We start from the raw sequence: 26908 nt of genomic DNA on the forward strand, positions 1-26908 counted from the left end.
GCCATCAAATTGCAAACTTACACTTTTACAATTTGACTAACCGCTTCTTTTTTGCTTTTAGTAAGACATGAATCCAGCTTCAAAGTGCCTTGTTCACTGCGAGTGCTGCAAGGTATTGCACAAAAAACTCTAATCATTCTTTAAGATTAAAATGGGGGCAATCAATTGCTAGTCCTTTCACCAAATTTCAAGTCACTTATTCTGGTAGCATACCTAGCTCAACCCTACCGCCCAGTCCAGCAGTTAAATTCTCATTGTCTGTGCTTGACTTTCTTCCTGATTTAGAAAAGGAATCAAATGAGAAGCCAGGTAATCATGTGACTGAACAGTCAGTGGATCCTTAAGCACCCAGAACCTACCAATATGAGCCCTATAGTTATCTCTTACCCTCCTACATCCTCCACACCGATCAATTCCCAGAAACAGCCCAGAACGAATGACACCAATTCTGCAGTAACTGTAGAGTCAGAACATCTAGCGCTAGTTATTTTTATTTATTTATTAATACCAAATACGGTAAGCTTTCAAGCTTGTCGCAATAAATATAATAAATAGAAGTTATGACAACATAATACACAACATAATACATAATACAACTGACAACATAGTACACACATATAAATCGATGAAAATAACGACTACAACAAACACTGACAAATAATACTATAAATTATTTAAAAATGATTTACTTTGAAAATTTGTTTCTGCTAGTCTTGTTTTGAATTTATTTATGTCATCTGTTAGAAATGTTTTAGGTGGAAGGTCATTCCATGGCTTCCACACCCTGCTGTAAAATGAATGTTGGCCTATTTTCCTTTTTGAAAGTGAGGGGTACAATTTATGTGGGTGATAACGGGTCCTGTTAGTGTCATTAAATGTGAAGAACTGTGATGTACTTATATTATCAATGCCTTTGATTATACGGAATGTGTTAATAATGTCTGCCCTATCCCTTCGGAATTGAAGACTTGACAATCCTAGCCTGTGCAGTCTATTTTCATACGGCAAATGTTTCAAATAAGGTACAAGCTTAGTTGCTCTTTGCTGTATCCTCATCCACAAAAGCTCCACAAAAGATTCCTAAGTTTCGGTGATATTGACGCATAGTGCCAAAACGACAATAAGACTTCAGATTCTTTTAGACGAGCAGTTCAAGTTTCTAATTGTTGGCGAAGAAAATGTTTAACTTGTTAAAATTTTGAAAATGTAAAACACATTGTGTGAAAGGCACCAACACTAATCCAATCAATAACAATGTTTCACTGGGAACTAACTTTAATAACTCAAATCAGGGAGTTCCAAAATCTCAAGAAGAAAACAATCTGGCATCTAGAATCGTCAATTCGTAAGCAAAGTTCACTAGAAGACAATGCTAAAAAGTCCTAAGCAGACCAGCTTTTTTGTAGAAACCTTAGAACTTTTTTTATGTGTGGTCTGAATGCTATTCGATACCTTAACGTGGGTATCGTTGTCAGCTCCAGTACAAATGTGACATAACTCTTGATAGCTTTAAAGGCCTTCCTATAGGTGAAACGAACCAGAATCGCATTTTTGTCGCAAGTCTTACTGCCGCTTTTGCCAAACTTATTGACTCCCAACTGCAAAGATACCTTAGTACAAATTTACCTGCTACCAAACGGCCATTACCATTTGCTATTATTGCCGACAGGATGACACCTAATAGGTGAACGTTCCTGATTGTTGGTATTTTTTCTTTTCTTACTCGACATCTTGATTCTTTCCTTGATGACTCGCCAGTCATTAGTGGGCATACAAGATTAGACGTCACTTCAAAGCTTAACGCTTTGCTTGATGCTTTGAAGCATCAATCTCTGACGGAGGAAGACATAAAGCAGTGGCTTGTAGATGGTGCAATGGATGGTAAATATTTTACGATTCATGTACCCACTCATCTTTTGACCCTTAATGGTATCAGTGATTACCCCTGGTATAAATTTAAATGGGATGCAGAGTATAGAATTAGCTGAAGAAGATGCTCAAAAATCGTCAAAGTGGGTATGAGATCCTTTTGACCTCCCATCTACCGGTAACAACAGGATTGGCCATGGAAAATTTTTTAAAGGAATGATAACCCTCGTCGAGACACGAGATGTAAGCTTCAAAAAGCAATCGTTCTACTAGCTATTAAAAGTCATCTACTAGCGCTATTAGAGTAAATATGATACACTATTTTAGATAAAATAGTACAAATAAAATTACAGAGTATGATATTTATGGCTAACATATGGTTTGGCACTGAATTAGCTTACAATAATAATTTTGATTCAGAAAACTATTGGTATTTCTAACTGCAAGCTACACTAAGTCACATTTGATACTTTCCTATAAAATTTACCTATAAAAATTCTTTTTGCTCAATACAAAGCTGTGAAAATATAAGTTGTGCTGCTAAAGCTTCGGCAGCTTTTGGAATTCCGCTACTGGCAGCCTTGGAATTTTTCCGAGTGACTATTTTTCATTACTGCCAGTAGAAAAATACGATATTGAAGATTTTTATTGCTTGGTTTTCGGTATTCATTATAAATAACTTCCAAAAAGAAGTTTCCAGACAGCTTAAAACATGTTTAGGTTTGCATTTTTCACAGATTACCCCGGTGAATGCCCCCGAAAACCCCCTTCCCCGGAAGGTTATTCCATACCCTTCAGATGTGGACCTCTTCTTGCCTCCAAAATCAAAATGCTGATATTATGCCCATATAGTATGCGAAGTCGCAAATGGCTCTTCAGCTAAAAGTGATCTATCCATCGGAAATCAAACAGTTCGTGGTAACGAACTGTTTGATTCTAAAAGATATAATTCGATTCTAAAAGATATATCAAAAGAATCGGAATTTTTGCTGATTTTAAATATATAAGTTTCATCAAATTTAGTCTGTGTCATCAAAAGTTACCAGCCTGAGAAAATGTGCCTTATTTTGGAAAATAGGGGGAAACACACCCTAAAAGTCATAGGATCTTAACGAAAATCACACCATCGCGTTCAGCGTATCAGAGAACCCTATAGAAAAAATTTCAAGGTCCAATCTAAAAGATGTATTTTTTTGCCAGACGACAAATTGTTTGTTTGTTTGTTTTTGTTGTTTTTTTCCCAGGGGTCACCGTATCGACCAAGTGATCCTAGAGTGTTGCAAGAGGGCTCATTCTAACGGAAATGAAAAGTTCTAGTGCCCTTTTTAAGTGACCAAAAAAATTGAAGGGCACCTAGGCCCCCTCCCACGCTCATTTTTTTCCCAAAGTCAACGGATCAAAATTTTGAGATAGCCATTTTGTTCCGCACAGTCGAAAACCATAATAACTATGTAGTTGAGGATGACTTACCCCCCCCCCCCCCTTCACAGTCCCTGGGGGAGGGGCTGCAAGTTACAAACTTTGACCAATGTTTACATACAGTAATGGTTATTGGGAAGTGTACCGACGTTTTCAGGGGGATTTTTTGGTTTGGGCGTGGGGTTCAGGGGAGGGGGCAATATGGGAGCATCTTTCCTTGGAGGAATATTTCATGGGGGAAAGAGAAATTCAATGAAAAGGGCGCAAGATTTTCTAGCATTACTATTAAAAAAAAACAATGAAAATATAAACATGAAAGAGTTTTTTCAATTGAAAGTAAGGAGAAGCATTGAAACTTATAACGAACAGAGATTATTACGCATATGAGGGGTTCTAAAAATACTTCAGCATAAAGAGCGAGGCATTTAGGAGGAGATGAATACTTCGCTCTTTATGCTAAATTATTTTTAGTAATTTCAACTATTTATTCTACGGCCTTTCTGATTCAGGGGTCATTCTCAAAGAATTGGGACAAAACTTAAGATTTAGTGTGAAGAGCGAGGTATTAACGTGGGGACAAACCCCCTCATATATATAATCAAAAATATAAGAATATAAAAGTTTGTTACGTAAGTTAATTCTTAAGTCACCTATATTTTTTACTAATAAAAACGTTCGTTAAAAATTAAAAGTTCTAGTTGCCTTTTTAAATAACCGAAAAATTGGAGGGCAACTAGGCCTCCTTCCTCACCCCTTATTTCTCAAAATCGTCTGATCAAAACTAAGAGAAAGCCATTTAGCCAAAAAAAAAGAATTAATATGCAAATTTCATTTTAATAATTTATGTACGGAGAGCCAAAATCAGACATGCATTAATTCAAAAACTTTCAGAAATTAAATAAAAAAAAACAAGTTTTTTGAAATTGAAAGTAAGGAGCGACATTAAAACTTAAAACGAACAGAAATTACTCCGTATATGAAAGAGACTTTTCCTCCTCGACACCCCGCTCCTTGCGCTAAAGTTTGATTCTTTCTCGCAACTCTACTTTTTAAAACAATAAAAAACTTTAGCGTAAAGAGCGGGGTGTCGAGGAGGAAAAGCCCATTTCATATACGGAGTAATTTCTGTTCGTTTTAAGTTTTAATGTCGCTCCTTACTTTCATTTCAAAAAACTTTTTTTTTTATTTAATCATTGTAATTGGCCTATTTATATAGCACATAAAGCTATATAAAGTCGAATATCGTGAAAGAAAAAAAAAATCTAAACGATGAAATATTTTGTGTCTTGGGATGAAATATAATAAAATCCAATGGTGAAAACATAGAAAACAAAATATATAAGGAAGTACTAATTGAACAAAAAACCATATTTCTCTTTACTACATAATTAAATAAGACCATAATTTTTTGATACGTTGAGATAGTTACCATTGGTATGAGCTATATAAGTTGATAATCCCCCGATGACACTGCTCCTCCAGCGCTGGGTTATTTGCATGTCCAAATAATTTAAAAGTCACTGGAAATGTGGAGTTATAAGAAAGTCTAACAATCATCAAAATAAATTATTCAACTATAATAATTTCTACAGCGCAGTAAATTAGGGTATAGACTAGTAAACTCTGGAACAAATACCGTTGTTTAGTTTTGTAAGTTAATAATTTTTCGGAATGAATAATTTTTTAATTGTTTCAAGTTATATATTCAACTCTCATAATCACAGAGCTCGTATATTTAATGACTCAGTATTTTAAATATTGAAGATTTGATTGTTTAACTCTTAGTTTATTTAACTTACTGCTATGTTTTTTTTATGTCTAGTAATATTTTATTGACAAAGATCACACTGCCTTTCCATAATACAACTACAGAAGAGAGAATAATGAGGACCTTTTCCCATGACAGTGAACCAACAAAACCTATTGGAATACTTCGGCCCTATATCTAAGGGCCGTCTTCAACAAAGAAAATAATAAACAATAAAACACTTACAATAAAAGTTTTTGGTTAAAAATCCATTCCTTTTTTTTATAAGATAGCCTTGGCATCATTACTTCTTAACGAAAAGTTCAGCAAAGACTGTGTGATAAAAGCTAACATTTTACAAGCTAAAAAGGTTCATTCATTGAACTAACCGTATTTTAAAAATTGGAATAATTTCTTATTGCGATATTTTCCTTCTCTGCAGCTAATCTTGTAGTTCTTTTGGGATTGGGCTTATTTTTATTCGTTCCTATTTTTGTTTTATTTTGAATTAGATTATTTTCTGCAATTAATTTTGTGTACATAGGGTTGAGTGTATCAACCCCTAAATAAAGACCCAAGTTTCTATTTAGGGATGTATTGGTATTTAAGTTTTGCTTGATTTCGATTGCCTCGCGGACAGTTTGTTTGATTCCTAGGTCATTGCTAATTAGAATTGTTTCGTCAAATAGAACATAATGGTTTGGATTTTCAAAAAAATGATTACTTAAAGCTGAATCGAAAGATATGGAGTTATTTCTAGATTTTTATGCTTTTTCAATACTTTCTTTGTATTCTTTGCTGTAATCTTGTTCCTATATTTTGGTGGGTTCGACCAGGGTAATAATTTCCAGAACTACATGGTATTTGATAAACCCCCTGTTAGACGAGCAACTGGGGTTTTATCCTTACCAGAATTGAGAAGATTCATTACAGTTAAATTACTTGTGAATACAACACGTAAATTGTTTTTTAAACAAACTTTTTTTTAGTTTTGAATTAATTTTCGGAATATAAGGTAGGTAAAGTAAGTAATCGTAATCGTAGGTAATCGTAGTAATCGTAGGTAAAGTAAGTAGGTAAGTAATCATATTTTTGAAAATCCAAACCGTTATCTTCTATTTGACGGAACAATTCTAATTAGAAATGACCTAGGAATCAAACAAACTGTCCGCGAGGCAATCGAAATCAAGCAAAACTTAAATACCGATACATCCCTAAATAGAGACTTGGGTGGATACACACTCAACCCTATGTACACAAAATTAATTACAGAAAATAATCAAATTTAAAATAAAACAAAAATAGGAACGAATAAAAACAAGCCCAATCCCAAAAGAACTACAAGATTAGCTGCAGAGAAGGAAAATATCGCAATAAGAAATTATTCCAATTTTTAAAATACAGTTAGTTCAATGAATGATCCTTTTTAGCTTGTAAAATCTTAGCTTTTATCACGCAGTCTTGGCTGAACTTTTCGTTAAGAAGTAATGATGCCAAGGTTATCTTATAAAAAAAAAGAATGGATTTTTAACCGAAAACTTCTATTGTAAGTGTTTTATTATTTATTATTTTCTTTGCTCAAGACGGCCCTTAGATATAGGGACGAAATATTCAAATAGGTTTTGTTGGTTCCCTGTCTTGGGAAAAAAGTCCTCATTATTCTCTCTTTTGTAGTTGTAATATTTTATTGATAGTTCAGAACGTATGATGTCTTTAATAAACTTCCCAATTAGGCCTATGTAAATTTACCGGTCTATATACCTATCGAGCACTGATAGTTTTTCTTTTTCACAACTTTTTTGTTTTAATTTTTCTTCTTCTTCTTCTGATTTGCCTTTTCCTTAAGTTAGAAAAATAAACATTCTCCTCTCATCTGTTTGTAGCTTATGAAGTATTTTCAGGCATGCTTGGAGTGAAAGAAACACATTAATTAATCAATTTGTTTAACTAGAAAATCAAAATTTTGCATTTTTTCTGTCAAACGCTGTTTAGTTTTTATTCATGTTCCTCTACTTTTAATATACTCTGCTTATCTTACTTTATTTTTAAACTGTGCTCTTCTTTTAAGTAATATGTTAATGGTCTTAAGAAACTTTTCAGGCATGTTTGGAGTGAAAATGATTGAAAAGAGGTCAGATATTCGTCAAAAGGCAGCAAAATTCATTTCATGGTCACTAGACGATAAAAGTAAAGGAACTGATCAACGTCTACTAGCAAATTTATTCTGGGACGAAGTCCGAAAAGACTCAGTAAGTCATATTCTAAAAAATGAAACACGTTTTTTGAACTGAAAGTAAAGAAGAACATTAAAACTTAAAACAAACAAAAATTATTGCGAGTATGGGGGAGTCCCCATCCTCAACACCTCGCTCTTAACGCTAAAGTATTTTAGTAATTCTGAATAAGCTTCTTATTGCTTTAATTAAACGAACATAATGCTAGAGCAGTCGTTCTTACAGAATTCAGACACAATTTGAGCTTTAGTGTAAGGGGCGAGGTGTTGAAAAGGGGGCAACTCTTCCCTAATATACGGCCTAATTTCTGTTCGTCTTAGGATTTAATGTTGCTCCTTACTTTCAGTTGAAAAAACTTGTTTTTTTTTTTATTTAATTTCTGATCGTTTTTAAATAATGCCAGGAAATTTGGCTCCAACTCCACGGAAAAATCCCTCCATTTTACGGACATATCCTCTACGCTATTTCATCCTTGTGAAATTTACCCCCGAGCACTTACCCTTGATATCTCCATGCGTAAAAATTTATAAAGCAAATTGAAAAATTGAAAGAAGGTAAAGAGAAAGCAAAACTTAAGAAGAATTTCACATAAAAATACTTGTAAATTCCTCCAATATGTATTTCTAGTGAAAAATTCAACCCTGGTATCTGCCTTCCCCACGAAAAAATCTTCACGCAAAAGAACCACCAGCAAAAATTTGTCCCTCCTCAAACTGAAAAATATCTGCATATTTCAGAATAACGAATACAATGCGGAAGCAATGGCCAAATTCTTTAACTGAAAGACCTTTCCCCGAGGACTGAGGGTGGTTATGTTGTGTTAAAAGTATAGATGTTCGCCTTTCAACTATTTTGAAAAAAATGGCTATCTCGAAATTTTAATCGGACGATTGTGAGAAAAAAAGAGGCGTGGGAGGGGAACCAGCTGCCCTCCAATCTTTTTGGTCACTTTAAAAGGGCACTAGAATTTTTAATTTTCGTTCGAATAAGCACTCCTCAGATATCCTAGGACCAAACGGTTGACAGAATCACCCCTGGGGGGAAAAACAAGCAACTGAACACGCATCCATGATCTTTCTTCAAGCAAAAAATACAAATTTTCCCATTTTTGCAGATAGAAGCTTGAGACCTCTACAGTAGGGTAATCTGATAAACTGGATCTGATGGTGTAATTTTCTTTAAAGATTATTTGTCTTTGGGGAGTGTTTTTCCCTATTTGAAAATCGCGCAAATTGTATCAGGCTCATAGCCTTTAATGGATCAGGGTAAACTTAATGAAACTTATATATTAGGAATCACCATAATGAGCGAATTCTTTCGATATTTCTATTGGTATCAAAATCTCGTTTTTTAGGGTTTCGTTTACTATTGAGCCGGTCGCTCCTTAAATACACTTCGTTACCACGAACTGTTGTATCTAGGCTAGTAGTTTATAGTGTTATGATTTTACATCACTGAAACAGTATATCATAAGTTAGTTATTTAAACCGTTACTACGAGTATATAACCTCACTGATAAGTGAACACACGTTACCTCTTTGGGATATTAAATAAAAAATTGATTTCAAATAAAAAAAAAACTATGTTTTTTTAACTGAAAGTAAGGAGCAACGTTAAAACTTAAAACGAACAGAAAGTATTCCGTATATGAAATGGGTTGTGCCCCCCCTCAACGCCTCGCTCTTTGCGCTAAAGTTTTTAATTGTTTTAAATATTAGAATTGTGGCAAAGAGTCAAACTTTAGCGTAAAGAGTGAGTAATTATGGAGGGGACAACCCATTTCATATATGGAGTAATTTCTGTTCGTTTTAAGTATTTTAATGTCGCTCCTTACTTTCAGTTAAAAAAACTAGTTTTTTTATTTAATTTCTGAACGTTTTTGAATTAATGCATGTTTGATTTTGACTCTCTGCGCATAAATTATTAAAATGAAATTTGCATATCAACTTTTTTTTGGCTAAATGGATTTCTCTTAGTTTTGATCAGAGGACTTTGAGAAATAAGGGGTGGGGAAGGAGGCCTAGTTGCCCTTCAATTTTTCGGTTACTTAAAAAGGGAACTAGAACTTTCAATTTTTAACGAACGTTTTTATCAGTAAAAAACAAACGTAACTTAAGAATTAACTTACATAACAAACTTTTCTATTCCTATATTTTTATTATGTATATGAGGGGGTTTGTCCCCTCGTTAATACCTCGCTCTTTACACGACATCTTAAGTTTTGTCCCAATACTTTAAAAATGACCCCTAAATCAGAAAGGGCGTGGAACAAATGGTTGAAATTACTAAAAATACTTTACCATAAAGAGCGAGGATCTCCTCTAAATACCTCGCTCTTTATGCTAAAGTATTTTTAGCACTCCTCATATGCGTAATAATCTCTGTTCGTTTTATGTTTTAATACTACTCCTTACTTTCAATTGAAAAAAACTTTATCATGTTTATTTTTTCATTTTTTTTTTTAGTAATGCTAGAAAATCCTGCACCCTTTTCATTGAATTTCTCTTCCCCCAGGACATATTCCTCCAAGGAAAGATCCTCCCACATAGCCCCCTCCCCTCAACCCGCCCCAAATCAAAAAAAAATCCCCTGAAAACGTCTGTACACCTCCCAATAACCATTACTGTATGTAAACACTGGTCAAAGTTTGTAACTTGCAGCCCCTCCCCCAGGGACTGTGAGGAGTAAGTCATCCCCAAAGACATATTTATTATGGTTTTCGACTATGCGGAACAAAATGGTTATCTCAAAATTTTAATCTGTTGACTTTGTGGAAAAATGAGCGTGGGAGGGGGCCTAGGTGCCCTCCAATTTTTTTTTCACTTAAAAAGGGCACTAGAACTTTTCATTTCCATTAGAATGAGCCCTCTTGCAACATTCTAGGACCACTTGGTCGATACGATGACCCCTGGGGAAAAGATAAAATAAAATAAAATAAACATGCACCCGTGATCTGTCTTCTGGCAAAAAATACGAAATTCCACATTTTTCTAGATAGGAGCTTGAAATTTTTGTTTTAGGGTTCTCTGATACGCTGAATGCGATGGTATGACTTTTTAGGATTCTATGACTTTTAGGGGGTGTTTCCTCCTATTTTTCAAATAAGGCAAAGTTTCTCAGGCTCGTAACTTTTTATGAAAAAGACTAAATTTGGTGAAACTCATATATTTAAAATCAGCATAAAAATCCGATTCTTTTGATGTATCTTTTAGCATCAAAATTTCGTTTTTTAGAGTTTCATATACTATTGAGCCGGGTCGCTCCTTACTACAGTTTGTTCCCGCGAACTGTTTGATAAGAGAGTGCGCACTTGTATTTTTCGGTTAAAAGGTAAAAAAAAATAGTAACACTCTAGGCTTCAATCTCTTTGAAAGGTATTGGGTCATCCAAAAACTTTCAGAAGGAAGAAGAAGCCCTCAATTCACCCTAGTATTATGCTCTAAGCTATTTTAATTTAAAAATTATTTAGTAATCTATTTAAAAATACTACATATAATTCACGCCTTGAATATTCAATTCCAAGATGTTTAGAGATAATTTGTTGGGAGATTCAAGATGCATGATATTGGGAAATCAAGTACTTTAGAATAGACATTAGGGCCAACGCTCAATGCTCCTCGTTGTTTTTGAACAATTTGACCTACCACAAATCAAACCATGAAAATTAGTGGGAGGGGTGTAAAATGTTTCCTAAAATCCCAAATGTGATACAAGCTAACTGGGGATATTTTCCCATGTAAATTCAAAAAAGTATTTTTAAAAATCTAGAGGGTGGAAAGAATTCCCCTTCCTCCCACAATTTACACCACTTGATGAACATACTAGGAACTGCTTACAATATAAACTAATTTTTGCTATTGCTAATTAAAAGTAATTGCTATTGGAAAAAAAAAAAACAATATAGAAAATTAAATAATGGAAAATGGGTGGAGCTCTGGACATTTGAATATAAAGCTGCCTCAAATAGCCAACATAACTCAAAGGTGCAACCATATGGGAAACAATCAATATGGCAAATGGCATATCATTTGGCAAAATGGCAAACATCTGGAAAATCGTATGGCGAAATGACAATTCTTTGGCAGAGCAACAAACAATAGAATTGCAAACAATCTATCAAACCAGTAAATTTATCGAGGGATTTAAATTTAGATTTTAGTCCCCGACTGTTATACAAAATTCTCGTATATTTCAAAGACAGCTTGAACTTCATCTTAGAGATTAATAAATCCAGATTTGGAATAAAGTATAAAGAGTATAACTTCTTTGTTGAATTACAGATTAAACAAACTAATCAAACAGTTCGTGGTAACGAACTGTAGTAAGGAGTGACCTGGCTCAATAGTAACCGAAGCTCTAAGAATGGAATTTTGATACCAGTTGTTACATCAAAAGAATCAAATTTTAAAGCTGATTTTAAATATATACGTTTCATCAAGTTTAGTCTTATCCATCAAAAGTTACAAGCCTGAGAAAATTTGCCTTATTTTATAAATACGGGGGAAAACCCCTAAAAGTAATACAATCTTAACGAAAATCACAAAATCAGATTCAGCGTATCAGAAAACCCTACCGTAGAAGTTACAAGCTCCTACCTACAAAAATGTGGAATTTGGCATTTTTTGCCAGAAGACAGATCACGGATGCGTGTTTATTTGTTTGTTTTCTTTGTTTTTTTTTTTTGTTTTTTTCTCTCCTAGGGGTGATCGTATTGACTCAGTGGTCCTAGAATTTCGTGAGAGGGCTCATTCTAACGGAAATTTAAAAAGTTATAGTACCCTTTTTAAGTGACCAAAAAAATTGGAGGGCACCTAGGCCCCCTCCCACTCTCATTTTTCCCCAAAGTCACCGGATCAAAATTCTGAGATATCCATTTTATTCACCATAGTCGATAAACATATTAACTGTGTCTTAGGGTCCGACTTGCTCCTCCACAGTTCCCGTGGGAGGGGCTGCAACTTACAAACTTCGACTAGTGTTTACATATAGTAATAGTTATTGGGAAGTGTACAGACGTTTTCAGATGGATTTTTTGGTTTGGGGGGGATAAGTTGAAGATGTATTACGTGGGAGGATCTTTCCATGGAGGGATTTGTTATGGGAGAAGAGAATTTCAATTAAAGAGGCGCAGGATTTTCTAGCATTATTAAAAAAAAAAAATATGAAAAATAAACCTGAAAATTTTTTTCAACTGAAAGTAAGGAGCAGCACTGAAACTTAAAACAAACAGAAATTATTACACATATGAGGTGTTTACTTCCTCGCAATACCTCGCTCTTTACGCTAAAGTATTTTTAGTAATTTCAACTATTTATTCTACGGCCTTTGTTATTCAGGGGTCATTCTTAAGGAATCAGGACAAAATTTAAGCTTTAGTGTAAAGAGGTATTGACGAAGGGGTGAACCCTCTCATATAAGTAATAAAAACATACGAATATAGAAGTTCGCTACCAAAGCCAATTCGTAAGTTACGTCTGTTTTTTACTAATGAAAACGTTCGTAAAAAATTATAAGTTCTAGTTGCCTTTTTAAGTAATCGAAAAATTGGAGTACAACTAGGCTTCCCCCCTCCCGCTACTTTCTTATCAAAATCTTCCGATTAAAACTATGAGAAAGCCATTTAGCTAAAAAAAAAAAATAGTATGCAAAATTAGTTTTAATTATTTAAATTCATGCATTAATTCAAAAAGGTTCAGAAATTCAATAAAAAACAAGTTTTTTGTAACTGAAAGTAAGGAGCAACATTAAAACTTAAAACGAACAGAAATTATTCCGTATAGTAAAGGGGTTGTCCCCTTCTCAACACCTCGCTCTTTACGCTAAATTTTTTATGGTTTTAAAAAGTAGAGTTGTGACAAATAGTCAAACTTCAGCGTAAAGAGTGAGCTGTTGAGGAAGGGACAACCCCCTTACTATACGGAATAATTTCTGTTCGTTTTAAGTTTTAATGTTGGTCCTTACTTTGGGTTAAAAAAAAAGTGTTTTTTATTTAGTACTTGTAAAAGCTACCTCGACCATATTTGTGGTTGTTTCTTACTGCCTATTCTAAACATAAAGCAAACAAAAAGTGGATGGTAAATAATACTTAGTGATAAGGTAGCTGTAAAGTAGTTTGCAGAAGCACCTGCTAGTACTGACAAGACAATGAAAGCTGCAGTAAGCAGCCACATTTTTTTTACGTTTCACAATTATTTTCAATTAAGTTTCCTTATTATTGGATGCTTTCTGTCAGTACCTTATAGGCTCGAAGTGTAAAAAATTTTAGACCTTTTTACATAAAATATGTGTCAATATTACCTACCCCCTCCCAAGTCACTATTTGCAATCCTCTACGGGCTGTTAGAATACTCCTGGAAAGTTTCAAGATGATACCCAAAGATGTTCTCAAGATAGCCGGCTACTTTTAATTTGAAAATTCGGAAGCACAGAGCGTCTTTTGTTTTGTGCAGGCCTGCACTTCAATCCAAAGGAGCAGCACAAAAAAAACTGGGAATCTTGGCTTAGCACATGATTCCAATGATCTCTTACCTGATAGGAGAACCAAGACCAAAAAAGGCCACCAGATCTACCAAAACTTATCTATGAACAATTGATAAGTTTTGGGTCATTCCTTTTACATCTTTGGGGTTATAAGCCCGAAAGGCGTACGTATCAGACCTTTTCACATATTGAAACTAAACTATTATCTCGGAATCTGTATCCATATTATAGGGTCACAAGTGGCAATCAGTATCAGACGAAAGGCATGGGTGGAGACTAGTGCTCTTTATTCCATTTTGGTACTTAATTAAGGGCAATTAAACTTCCTATTTGCAATCAAATAAACCCTCTCAACAGGTTTTTTTTTCTATGTTAATTATCCAAAAAATGTGTCCCTTTTTTGCCCCTCAATGTTTAATTTTTATTTTTTAATTCAGCATTTGGGCTCTTCTACCCCAAGGGTTTAAGAGCCCAAGTTACTAGCTTATCGGATAAAAGCTTATAGCCATTTTAAGGACCTGTTTTTTTGGGGTAAGGGCTGTTTTTTAATATTTTTTTTATGCTGGGATCTTTTTGACTCTTTTTGGGATCTTATGCCCTTAAGCTTCAAAATGATTATTGATATTAATGTTTTAAACCTTTGCTGGGCCCTCTACAGCCCTCCCCTAATCAGATAGTGATCCTTTTGACACAGGAAACAATTTTCAAAAGTTTTGATGTGGTTGGAAAGTCACTAAAAAATACCCCCTTTTTCACCATTATAAGACACACTATTAATAGATAGATAGATAGATAAGTGTATTTCAAAAACCCGTGGGCCATATACACACAAAATATAAATAAATAACAGACAAGCAAGGAAATTAACAACAGTACGAACACGCACAAAAAAAAACAGAATTCAACGCAAAAAGTACCTAATCTAACTACAAAAGAAATTAATCATATAAAACTTTTTTCTTCTTATTAAAGGTTTTTCTATATATACTCCCACTCGAAATATTGTGGTTGGGTTACTATTTTGTAGAATACCCGGAAGCATCAAATTAATCCCATGCAAATAAATTTCCCGTAAATCCAAGAGCACCGGGCATTTCCGGAGAAAATGATCCAAGTCTTCATCATCATCTTTACAAAGAGGACAAAGATACCGCCTATCAGGACCAACTATCATTTTATTTTTGTCGAACGTTTTTTGCCTGTTCTGGATTGGAAGACAATTTGCCCTAAGCTGAATCCAACGACGTAGAATCATAGCCGGTAAATTAAGTTTAAAATAAACTTCCTCCCCAAAACTAGGTTTTGCCTGATTATAATGTTGTAGGGTTGTAGAATCAAGAACCAGCCCTTGCCAATGCTGAATTTCCTGACTCTCTAATATAAATCGTACCTGGCTTTCTAAATTCTGGCTTTCTATTAATATCATTATTATTATAGCTAGATCGGGAATACTAAGGCCCACTGCCTGAAAGACGTGCAAAAAAATCTATCAAAAATCTGATTTGTATATTCATTCTTTTTGGTCAATTTAACTATCTATTCCCTATCAAATAAACCCATTTCCCAGGTTTTTTGTAACCACTACTTCTAAATAAAGTGCCCAAAAAGTATGTTGCTGTTTTTCCCATCGACGTTTTATTTTTAGTTTAATTCAGCATTTTGGTTCATCTAGCACAAGTTACGAGCTTATCGGAAAAACTTTATAGCCCTATTAAGGATCCCTTCTTTGGGGGCGAGGACTGTTACCTTTAATATTTTTTATACTAGTATCCTTTTTGCCCAAAGACTTATGGCCCTAAGTTTTCGAACTGTTTATTGACTTTTGAATCTAATAATTTCCTCTAGTACTTACAATTCCGAACCGAATCATTTTAAAACTATGGTTTGCCTCCCCATAGTAGCATAACATTTGTAAGCATGAATATAAGTGATTCAGGGGTAATAGGCTTGGGACTGTGTGCGCAGGATTTTGATTCTTTTTGATAGAAGAGAATTCGTCAAGTGCTGAAAACCATGGTATTACCAAGACGGGTCCAGGATTGAAAAAAGCCGCCTTTTATACTGGAGGTCCCAGGGACTTCTTGCTGTCCAGTTCTAAACCGGCTTAAGCGCATCGGCGTAGACCTGACAATCGGCGTTGATCTCTGTCATACGCTAGTAACCAGGATCATCAGACAGTTCGTGGTAAAGAATTGTAGTAAGGAGCGACCCAGCTTAATAGTAACCAAAACTCTAAAAAATGGTTGCTTTACTGAGGCCAAAGTAATTTCAATGATGTAAAGAACATGAAAATGGAACTTTGAAAGATACGAATTCAGACGATTCAAACTGGACTTATTAGGAGTTTCCGAAACCCATATTCCAGGGGCGGGAAGCATCAAATTAGGTGATATAGAATTTGTTTACTCAGGCAGGAAGGATGGGATACATAGACAAAGAGTAAGGCTCATGATGCATAAGGAAGCTGCTAAGTCTTGTTTAGGCTGGGAAGGTATTAATAATAGAATACTAATTACACATTTTATGATTATAAAGTTAACGATATCAGTTATAGCAGTATATCCCCCTGATGAGCCGACTGACGGAGATTCTAGTGACACATATAAGTTTTACTTACAGCTACAGCAGTAAATAGGCAGGATTCCAGGTAGTGTTTTTGGTCCCAGGTAGTGATCCCATGTGGTTTTTTTTACTAGGAGCTTTTAACACCTACGTTGGTAGAAATAGGGATAGATGGTATCTTAGCCTAGTTAAACTTGGTGTAGGAAAAGTAAACAGTAATGGCTACAGACTTTTGCAATTTCGTAGGCATAAAGCTCTAGTTATAACCAATACGGTGTTTGGTTATAAATTAGCCCATAGATTGACATAGTATTCATGTGATGGTAAGACAGCAACACCTTATTGATTGTATTATAGTAAACCAAAAACTGGCAGGATCAATACAAGATTCTATGATATGTAGGAGTGCTTCTATTGATGTCAAAAATAAAGATCACTATCAAGTAGTGTCTGGGGTTATTTTAAAGCTGAAATTTTGGAATAGTAACTACCTACCGGGAAGTTATGAGAATTTCCAGGAGGAGAATTTGAGAAAAACTTTCTAGGAACAGTTGAATTCTAAATTTGAGAGTTTAAACTTTGACATTGTGAAAGATGATTGAAATAATTTTAGAAAAACAATTTCTGAAGCTTCTGATTGTGTCTTAGTGAAGAAATTTATGAGTGCAGCTAGGAATATTAGTGAAATAACTTTATGTCCTATATATAGAAGAATGGGCTTATACATGAACTATCTGAGTGATAGATCATATGAAAACAAAAGCAATGTAAAGGAAGTGGCGAAATAATTAAAGTTTGAACTTAGGAAGTGTGAAGTGGAGGCCAATGATAAAATTGCCAAGGATCTGGAAGACATAGCTAGACGGCATAATAAGAAAACATTATACTGACAAGTTAATAAACTGAGAGGTAGTAGTTAATCCGGCCATGTCCCAATTAAAGATAGAATTCGGGGCCACAATTAGTAATAAGGAAAGAGTTAAAGGTGGGTGGAACATTTTGATAACATGCTAAACTGAGACACAGTTGCAGAAAAAGATATTGAGGAAGGTGAAAAAAGTTTGTGATACCTTGGATGTGAAGACAGATTTGTTTTGTAAGGAAGAATTAGCGACAGCACTAAAAGGATGAAGAAAATAGGCTCCAGGTGCTGGTAGTGTGATAAATGAGTTTCTTAAATATGGTGACTCTGAGGTAAGGAATAAGTTACTGAAAATTATTAATATGACTTTGGAAAAAGGGAAAGTACCCAATAATTTTCAGAAAATCTTAAGTAAACCACTGTATATGAAAGGTGATGAAAAGCGTTTCGTAAATATAGAGGTATTTATCTGGTCTCTGTAGGTAGCAAATTACTCAGTAATATGATACTTTTTAGACTAAAAATGCTGTCGACAAGGTTTTAAGAAAAGGTCTGTACGGTATTAGAAAAGATAGAGGATGTATCGACCAAGTTTTTACTATTAGGTTAATAATTGAGAAGTGCCTTAGTTGTCAAACACCTTATATCCTCAGTTTTATAAATTATGAGCAAGCGTTCGATTCTGTTGATAGAAGAGCTTTGGGAAAGGTCTTGTCTTTGTATGGTATACCAGACAAATACATTAAAATGATTAGTGCTATGTACGAAAATAAAACCGCTGCGGTTAAGGTAGGAAATGAGGTTAACAGCTGGTTTTGTATTAAATCAGGAGTTAAGTAGGGTTGTGTTTTATCCCCTTCTTATGGATCATTTGGATGTGCTTTTTCTTCATAAGCACAGGAAAGCCAATGGGAGACTACGAAATCAAATGGGGGGGGGACTCTCCTTGACTTAAATTATGCCGATGACTTTAGCAGCCTAGATTAAAGTATGAGCAAAATGAATGAACTTTTAGAGGTTTTTTTAGATAAGGGATCTAGAATAGGTTTGAAAATTAATATTAAGAAGTTTAAGTCACTAAGACTAGGAATGAGTGAAGATCAAAATGTGACGTCACCTTGGGTAAAAAAAAACCTGGGCTCGTGGGCAGCTTTACTTACCTTGGTAGTATTATTAGCAAAAACGGTAGGAACAGTGAACATATTAAAAGTACAATAGCCATGGCTCAGGTTTTTTTTTCACAGTTAAACAAATGTTTGGAAAACTGAAGGATAAGTCTGCAAAACAAAATTAGAATATTGGAAGGTACGGTTATGACAGTGGTCAAACATGGCTCAGAAGCATGGGCACTCCGAAAAGCGGAAGAAGATTTACCAGATGATTTCCAGAGAAAGTGCCTACGGATTGTTGTGGGTTCCCAACTGACTGACCGGATTTCAAACAGCAGGCTGTACGAAAATGTGGTTCAATTCCGCTTTCTAGGGCTATAATGAAAGAAGGGTTAAGATGGCTAAGGCACGGTCTGTGGATGAAGGATGACAGATTGCTGAATATTATCCTCTTCGGCCAGCCGTCTAGGGCTAAATGGAAAATTCGTCTGAGGTGGGAAGATGTCACAAAGAATGATTTTAAGGAATTCGAAACTTCCTGGAAGGGTTTAAAGAGGGAGGCTTTGAATATATTGGCATTTAGGAGGAGCTTGCGTAGCTGTGTTGGCCTCAGATGGCCTGGTCCTTCGGTGAGTTGTTAGTAGTAGTAGTAGCAGCAGTTTTTAACACATGTAATCCAATGAGTATTGCCTGAAAAGAATAAATTACCATTTTTCATGGTAGATTTTTCAGCTGAGTGTCACAGGGGAAAGCTCTTGTGCTATTGGCTTCATTTTTGCCATGGGAGTAGACAAGTGCATAATTAAATTTGATGTGCATGAAGAAATGACATTCTGGATGCACTAAATACTAGAACTAACTTTTACTGCCATTCTTTTATCACTTTTGTTAAGCTTTGTTATGACAACCATCGGGGAGAACTGAAAAAAAAAACTCAAAACGCATAAAAAAATTGTTTATATCCTTTTTTGTCACGTTTTTACGAATCAGGCAAACATTTCAGGGGGGAGGGGCTCAAACTAGGACGTAGCCCTGCTATTACTGCTGCCTTGATTTCACTGAGATTTGACAAGTAGTGTTTGTATGATCGTTTAGTGACTAGAATTTAGATATTCTTCTATCTCTAAGCCCCGTGAGAGCTCAGATTGGTTCCAAAAACCCTGGAAAGTCTAACTAATAATTAGATTTGGTTGAATCAAACATCCTATGGTAAAGGTCCTAATGGGAAAAATATAGGGACGTTTTACTGATTCTGTCGCTAAGTTGGGTCTATATTTTAAAAGACGTAGCCTAGAAATTGACTTTTATTCGTCACGGCACTTTATCAAACTTCGACAATTCCTTATGACAGACGTTCCGATTGAACTAGTAAAGACCCCTCCCTATTTCCCTATAGAGGTTGAAACCCTATTATAATACAAACAGAAAACTATGCAAAATCCCATTTGTATCCTAGCTCCGAAAATACAGAACTCAGTTCTTCCCTCTCGCTTCCGACCCAGCTATGCTGAAGAAAGATATCCCTTTATGGTAGATTTAAAAAGGACAAGATTACATATAACCTTATATTTATGTGCCTAAACTATATTAAAATGAGGAAAAACAGAAATACTATCATAAGCTTTAAGAAAAAGTTCATATTTTGGATTTCGCTGTTACCTTTTTCTCAATTTTCACTTAGAAAATTAGAAATCTTAGAAATTTATAGGCGTTTGATCTCAATATTCAAAGACATATTACCAAGTTTTAAACAAATTTAACATTAAGATTTCAATTCTTTTTCTCTGTTTGCATAAAACGGTACAAGTTTTTCAAAATGTTTAACATTATAAAGGAATTGGCTACCGCAAGTCAGTTTCAAAATTAGTAATGGCCTTGATTTCTTAATCTTGGAAGAACTTCATTTGTTATATAAATTTTTCCGTACGATCACATAAACTAATTTTTTAAATTGTTTTATTTCTACTATTGTGCATATCAAAAAGTATGGGTAGCTTGTAAGAGTTGGGGCTAGAGCTCTCGAGAACAAACCACAGATGCCATCTATTGCTTGGTGTCTATTGGCATTTTGCTGATACTTCAGTAATTGTTTGTTATTTTTTTTCTTAGAATCCGATATCAGATTCTTGTTGCTAAACTGATTTTCCCAGCCAGACTAAAGGACAATTTTTGTGAGTTTCCCGGCAACCCGAATGGAAAGCTATTTTTGCTTAGTTCCCCGGTTTTATTAATTGAAAACAAAAGTAGGAAAGTGGAAAGCGAAGAAAACGCTAGGAGCCCACAAATTAGTTTGGAACAGGAACTAACCCTCTTTGTTGGTTGCACAAAAATTTCTTTAAAAAATGTAGCAATACTCTACCATCTTCTTCAGACTGTTTGAAAATAACGCCAGAAATCTGGCTTCCACCTCCAATTTGCACGGCCTGTCTGGATTCACATTCCGAAAATGTAAAAAGTTCCGGAAACCCAAATGAAAAGCTATTTCTATCAGTCTTATCCATGAAAATTAAAGGAAATTTACTCTGGCTCTGCTTTCCAAGTCACAAAAGCCTTTTTTAAGTATACTAATTTTAAGTAATTATTACACTGGAAAAATGCAAAGAAACGTCATACAGTAGTGCCAGTTCCTACTATTGTAAGTTACCAGTGCTCCACAAGCCATAACAAGTAGCTTTTTGTTAAAAATAGCTTTCAGTTAAAATCACTTCTTGTCAAATTCCCTAGTAATTCCTGGTTCCTCCATTCTTTTGACAGTTACAAGTTCAAATATAAGCACAAATTTAATATATAAATGAAATAAATGAAATGAATATAAATGTAAATCTTCTATATATATAAATATATATATATATATATATATATATATATATATATATATATATATATATATATATATATATATATATATATATATATATATATATATATATATACGTATGTATAATAGTATTATTATGTATAATATATATTATAGTATAATATAATATGTATAATATATAATTATGTATTATAATATATTATATTGTGCATAATATATTATAATAATATTATGTATAATATATGTAAATATAAATAAAAATAAAATATAAATATAAATAAAAATAAATGAAAGTTAAAATATAAGCTGAAATTGAGTATGCAAAGATTATTTGGAGTGCAGGATAAACTGTATTTATTGATAGAACATAGGCTAGGAAGTATTTCAAATCAGTTATTTGTTGTTTTTACTTTTTCAAAGACAGCCTCCTGCTTTAACTAGGGATTAAATCCCTCGAAGTATCTAGAAATCACATTATAATTATTTATATAAGTGTTACATTAGCCTTGATAAATAACAAACATATATTCCAACAGATTTTGTATTAAAAGATAATAAACTAACAGGATTTAGAAATATTTTCATTTCATTCAGATTATTGAACGCCGCTTGACTTGAGATTAGTTGACTGAGTTCTACGTGAAAGAGAGAACAGAAAAGGGATAAGATATTAAAAAAAAACCCACCTAATCGCCTAAAAATGTCACTAAAATTAAGTCTTCAGTTCTTGGGCCGGTATGTTTTTGGACCGGGATCGTTTGATAATTTCAAAGCCAAAAGATGTCTCCTACAATGTCATATTCCATCGTGCTAAATGAAATACGATAAATCACATAGTATCTCATTGTGAAGAAGGAGCTCTCTGTGCTCCATAAAAAACTACATCAGTTAAATTATTTTTTTAATTAAATATTTTTTTATTCTTGTGGGCAGGGTCTTTTCTGGTGTTTTTCTGTTAATAACAAATCTGTATACTTCATAAAAAAAATGAATTAAATCTTATGATTTTCGATTTGTTGTTCTTGGAGGAAAAATGGAGGTAGTACACAAGCGATTATTTGTTCTCAATTCTCTTATATTTGTATTATTTACCTAAATCTTCCAACAAAACGGTCTTTGGTGAGCCCACCATTTTTTTATATGTATGTACTATCATTCTACCTAATCTATGTTATTGATTTTCTTAAGTACAAGAATAAGAAATTGGCATTCCCGGTTATATTTACTTTTAAATTTATTGGGTATCAAAGTTAGCAAGTTTCTGTCCCAGCTTTAGACAAAAGAAAAACCAACTTATGTTCACCAAAGAACTTACTTCAGTTTAACTGATAACCAAGCACTGATTCAAAGGGGGGTTGCCAACCATTGACGTCCAGTGAGTGCAAATCAAGGCCAAAAAAGAGTGATTTTTGCTCAAAATCACTCAGTGTGATTTAGCACTCATTTTTTTTAGTACAAGTAAAAAAAAATTGCACACTCTTGGCTGCCAAAGCTTGCACGTCACCTCTGAGGTATATTAAATAACAAAACATTTTTTTTAACTGAAAGTAAGGAGGGACATTAAAACTTAAAACGAACAGAAATTAATCTGTATATGAAAGGGGCTGTTCGCTCCTCAACGTCCCGCTGTTTACGCTAAATTTTGACTCTTTCTCTCAACTCTACTTTTTAAAACAGCAAAAAATTATCTCAGAGTTTTGATACGGTGACTTTGGAAAAATATGAGGGTGAGAGAGGGCTCCCTCCAATTTTTGGTCACTTGAAAAAGGCACAAGAACGTTTCATTTCCGTTAAAATGAGCCCTCTCGTGACATTCTAGGACCACTGGGTCGATATGATCGCCCCTGGGAAATAAAAACAAACAAACAAATAAACACGCATTCTGGCAAAAATTAAAAATTCCACTTTTTTGTAGATAAGAGTTTGAAACTTCTACAGTAGAGCTCTCGTTACGTTGAGTCTAATGGTGTGATTTTTATTAAGATTCTATGACTTTTAGGGGGTGTTTCTCCCTATTTTCTAAAATAAGGCAAATTTTCTCAGGCTCGCAACTTTTGATGGGTAGGACTAATCTTGATGAAACATAGATATTTAAAATCAGCATTAAAATGCAATTCTTCTGATTTAACTTTTGGTATTAAAATTCCTTGGGCTAGTTGAACTTTTAATAAAGTTACCAACTACTGACATTCAGAGTGAATGAAAACTAACACCCAAAAGAGTGATTTTCACTCTTCTGCTTCCCCTTTAGCCTCTAAGGTAAAAAAGAGTGCATTTCACACGAAAAGTGTGCAATTTGGCAACCCTGATTTGAAGCCTCCAAGGGTAAGAAAAAAAATCCGACATAGATTTAAGCAACAGGAACAGAAGTAAAATTCAGATGAAGAAATTTGACAAAATATAATAAGAAAAGAATAATTAGGTGACTAATTTACGCGCCATATCAGTAAGTCACCATTGATAAAACAAAAATCTGTCTCAAAATATTCATCTTGTCATAAAAAAATACATACAGAGTTGAAAACTGACATACTTCAGTTCTCCTTTGATTCTATACTTCTAACATTTTTCAGATGATTCATGATAGTTTCTTTTGTGACTATTTCAAAGTTGAAGATGGGAGTGACATTAGACCTTTTCCTACAAAGAGAACTAATCGGAAATACATTGGCAACATCAACAATGAATTCATACTTGAAGCTTGTCCTGAAAAATGTAGGCCGAAGAATCATACCGACTGGCTATACTGTTGAACTTACAATGAAAAGAGGCCTTATGAAAAAGTTAAAAATAACAACTCGAAAAGAAATCAGGTTGTTGGAGAGACAATTCCAGTGTTAACACAACAGAACTAGAACTAGGCCTAATGAACAGAACTAGGCCAAAACTGTTCTGAAGACTTTTTATAACAAGATATATGTGTAGTAATTTTTACCTGTGTCTGACTTGGCATACCAGCGCTTTCATTTATTAGTTTTTGTAACTGTAGTGATAAAAAATTCTACATCTCATACAAACGAGAAGCCCAAATACCAACTAGATTTTTTGTCAGATTCTCAGATTCAAAACAGCAACAGTGGCCCAAGCCAAGGTCACAATAAATGGAATTTTCCTTTACAATAAAATAAAGAAAAACTAATTGATAACATTGACAATAATAAAAAGGGAAATATACAGGGTAGGGCTAGAAAGCATGTGGATATGTGTTTTCTGGGGTTTTTCTATCTGCTAATTATAAAATTGACATCTAAAACAAAGTTCGATTGCAAATACAGGAGATCTATAGAGGTTCAGCTAACCCATAGGACCGGAAAATTCAATAAAAAAAACTCGAGAAAGAAATACGGAAAGTGCTGAAATTACATTATTCGGGATTCTTCGCCATTATCAGCCGGTGCGTGGATTCGTCAACATAATCCTGTTCTAATCTGACATTCAGTAAGAGAAGCAAGGTAAACTAGTCACCGCAGAGTTCCTGATGGAATGACATCTAGTGGTTCCAATAGTCCCCAGTCTGCGTGGATGCTTAAACGTGTGACAATGTAGCAGGATAAATCAAGGTACGAAGAGATTTTTCTGTGAAGTCAAGCATAATTTTGCGTATCGGCGACTCTTCTTCAAGTAGTAAGCCAAGTTTAATTTATTATTTTCCCTGGAAGCCAGAATTAATGGTTATTAGTTGCTTTGCAAGAGCGACATCTAGTTTTTCAGCTTGTTTTCAGAGATGGTCTTTTGAGATGGCGCGCCATTTCGAAGGTTTAGAATTCATTTAGAGAGTTACATTCCCCGTGCGAACAACAAATCATGTATTGGTCAAATAAGAGAGGCACCTGCATACTTCTGCCGTTTAACCAAGCAAAATTAATCAAACACTTGGAAAACTATAGGTTCTATCACTGTATTAGTTCTATCACTATAAACCTTGGTTCTACTGACCTAGCAATGATGTATGGACGGATAATAGATAATTCAATAATGGTGCTGATGAAAGATGAAACTGTTTGGGAACCCTGCTGCTGTACCAGAAGTGGAAAATTGTCTGGTCATGGAGAGATGAGATTCAACATATCTGTCCTATTTTTACCGAAACTAAGCTGCCCTTCTCTTCCAGTGCAAGATGGGTGGCTCCAACAGACTCTACATTCTTTGTCAACAGGACATATCAAGCGATGATGACACATCTGTTGTTCTGACTCCGAAAGCAAAGACAGAGGTGACCAGATTACTGGGGAACCAGGTCAAATTGTTCATAAATCATGCCAAAAAGATCATTGCCACCAAAGTACCATTTATTCCTCGAAACGGACAAGTGAAGAACCTATCTCTAACGAGACTCCGAGAAAACTGAGATCTCAAGATTTCTTTAGCGTGCAGGTTTGTTACATTTTTTGCAACTCTGAAGTGGGGCTCGAAAAGTCGATGAGAAAGGGGGCCAACGGCGAGAGCGTGAAAGCAGCCACGACAGAACCTAGACACTCAGTGTTGCGGGTATATGAAAGTAGGGGCAAAGACAATTGGGCGACGACTTTTCTCAGAAGGATAAATTGCATTCTTTCTGACCTCCTTGCTGCAGATGCAGTTTACTATAAATCATGCTATGTGAGCTTTAAGACAAACAAAACTCAACTAGTGATATCAATACTGTGTTTTTCAAGTCAAATCTACTGCTTTAAAAAATGCAGATTTTACCTATAGTTACTAAAGTTCTTTTTTTTAGTTTTTTATTCACCGATATTGCCTTCGAAAGTGCAAATTTTACCTATAATAGTTGAAGTTTTACACTGTGATCACTGCCAAGTGGTTGTTTTCTTTATGTTTAGTAATTAAAATGGTTGTAAGAAATGTCTGTGATTCAAGAAAGTAAAAGTTTGATACTTAAGCGAGTTGTTTTGTCCATAGACCTACTTATTAGCCATTAGCAGCCGGTTCAAGAGCCAGGCCTTCCTTCCCCAATTTTGTTATTTCCTCCAGTTGTGTTCGGTTTTCATGGTTCTCGTTTTCTTTCCTTCATTTTAGATGTCAGTTTCGTGATCAGCAGATAGGAAAACCCACAAAAACACATTTTAAACTGATTTCGACTCCTGATTTCAATTGTCCCTTTTCTTCCCTCTTTCTCCTCTTCCCCCCATTATGGTGGGGCTCATGTTCTTTATTTAATTTTAGATGTCTGTTTCGGGATCAGTACATAGAAAGACCTCAGAAAATATGTTTTAAAGTGATTTCTATCCCTACCCTTTTTTCCCCTCTTCCTCCTGTTCCCCCGTTTTCCGTATTACTTTTGTTCTATACTGAATTTTAGATGTCATTTTCATGATCAGCGTATAGAAAAGCCCCAGAAAACTCACTTTGAAGTATTTTCTGGGCATTTTCGGCAGTTTTTCTAATTTTCCCCGCATTTCCCTCTTTTCCCCTGTTTTACGGGTGCTCACCCCACTCGCATTTATAGGGACTTTTAATATGTTGTACAGAATTTCTGATCATTTTGTTACTATTTTTGTTTATATTGCAATTTTGTCTGGGTCAAACCCTAAAGGTCCTGGACTAATTATGAAATGTGCTAGTACTAGTCAGGGTGCCAGATTCTGTATCGTGCACCCACCCATGCCGGAAGGTACAAAAATGCTGAGGACGGATCCTATCGTAGTCAACCATGCTAAAAATGAATATCATAGGGCGTGTGTTCGTCGTTGGGGTGTTTCTGAAATATAGGCCAAAAACGCCAAATTTAGCCTATGACTATGTGTGACGATTCAGGGTTTTTTGCGTGTTATTTGGTTGAGCAATCCGGCGTAATGTTATATCAATCTA

General features: G+C 34.7%; 1 long non-coding RNA gene across 1 annotated transcript; it reads left to right on the forward strand.

The window, feature by feature from the left end:
* The first annotated feature begins 7110 nt into the window (after positions 1-7110).
* Positions 7111-25979, forward strand: LOC136037036 (uncharacterized). The gene is made up of 2 exons (XR_010619854.1): positions 7111-7284; positions 23674-25979. It is a non-coding gene; the product is annotated as an uncharacterized LOC136037036 (long non-coding RNA).
* Positions 25980-26908: the final 929 nt, after the last annotated feature.

Source organism: Artemia franciscana, chromosome 16 (genome assembly GCF_032884065.1).
Source record: "Artemia franciscana chromosome 16, ASM3288406v1, whole genome shotgun sequence".
Lineage (NCBI taxonomy): Eukaryota > Metazoa > Arthropoda > Branchiopoda > Anostraca > Artemiidae > Artemia > Artemia franciscana.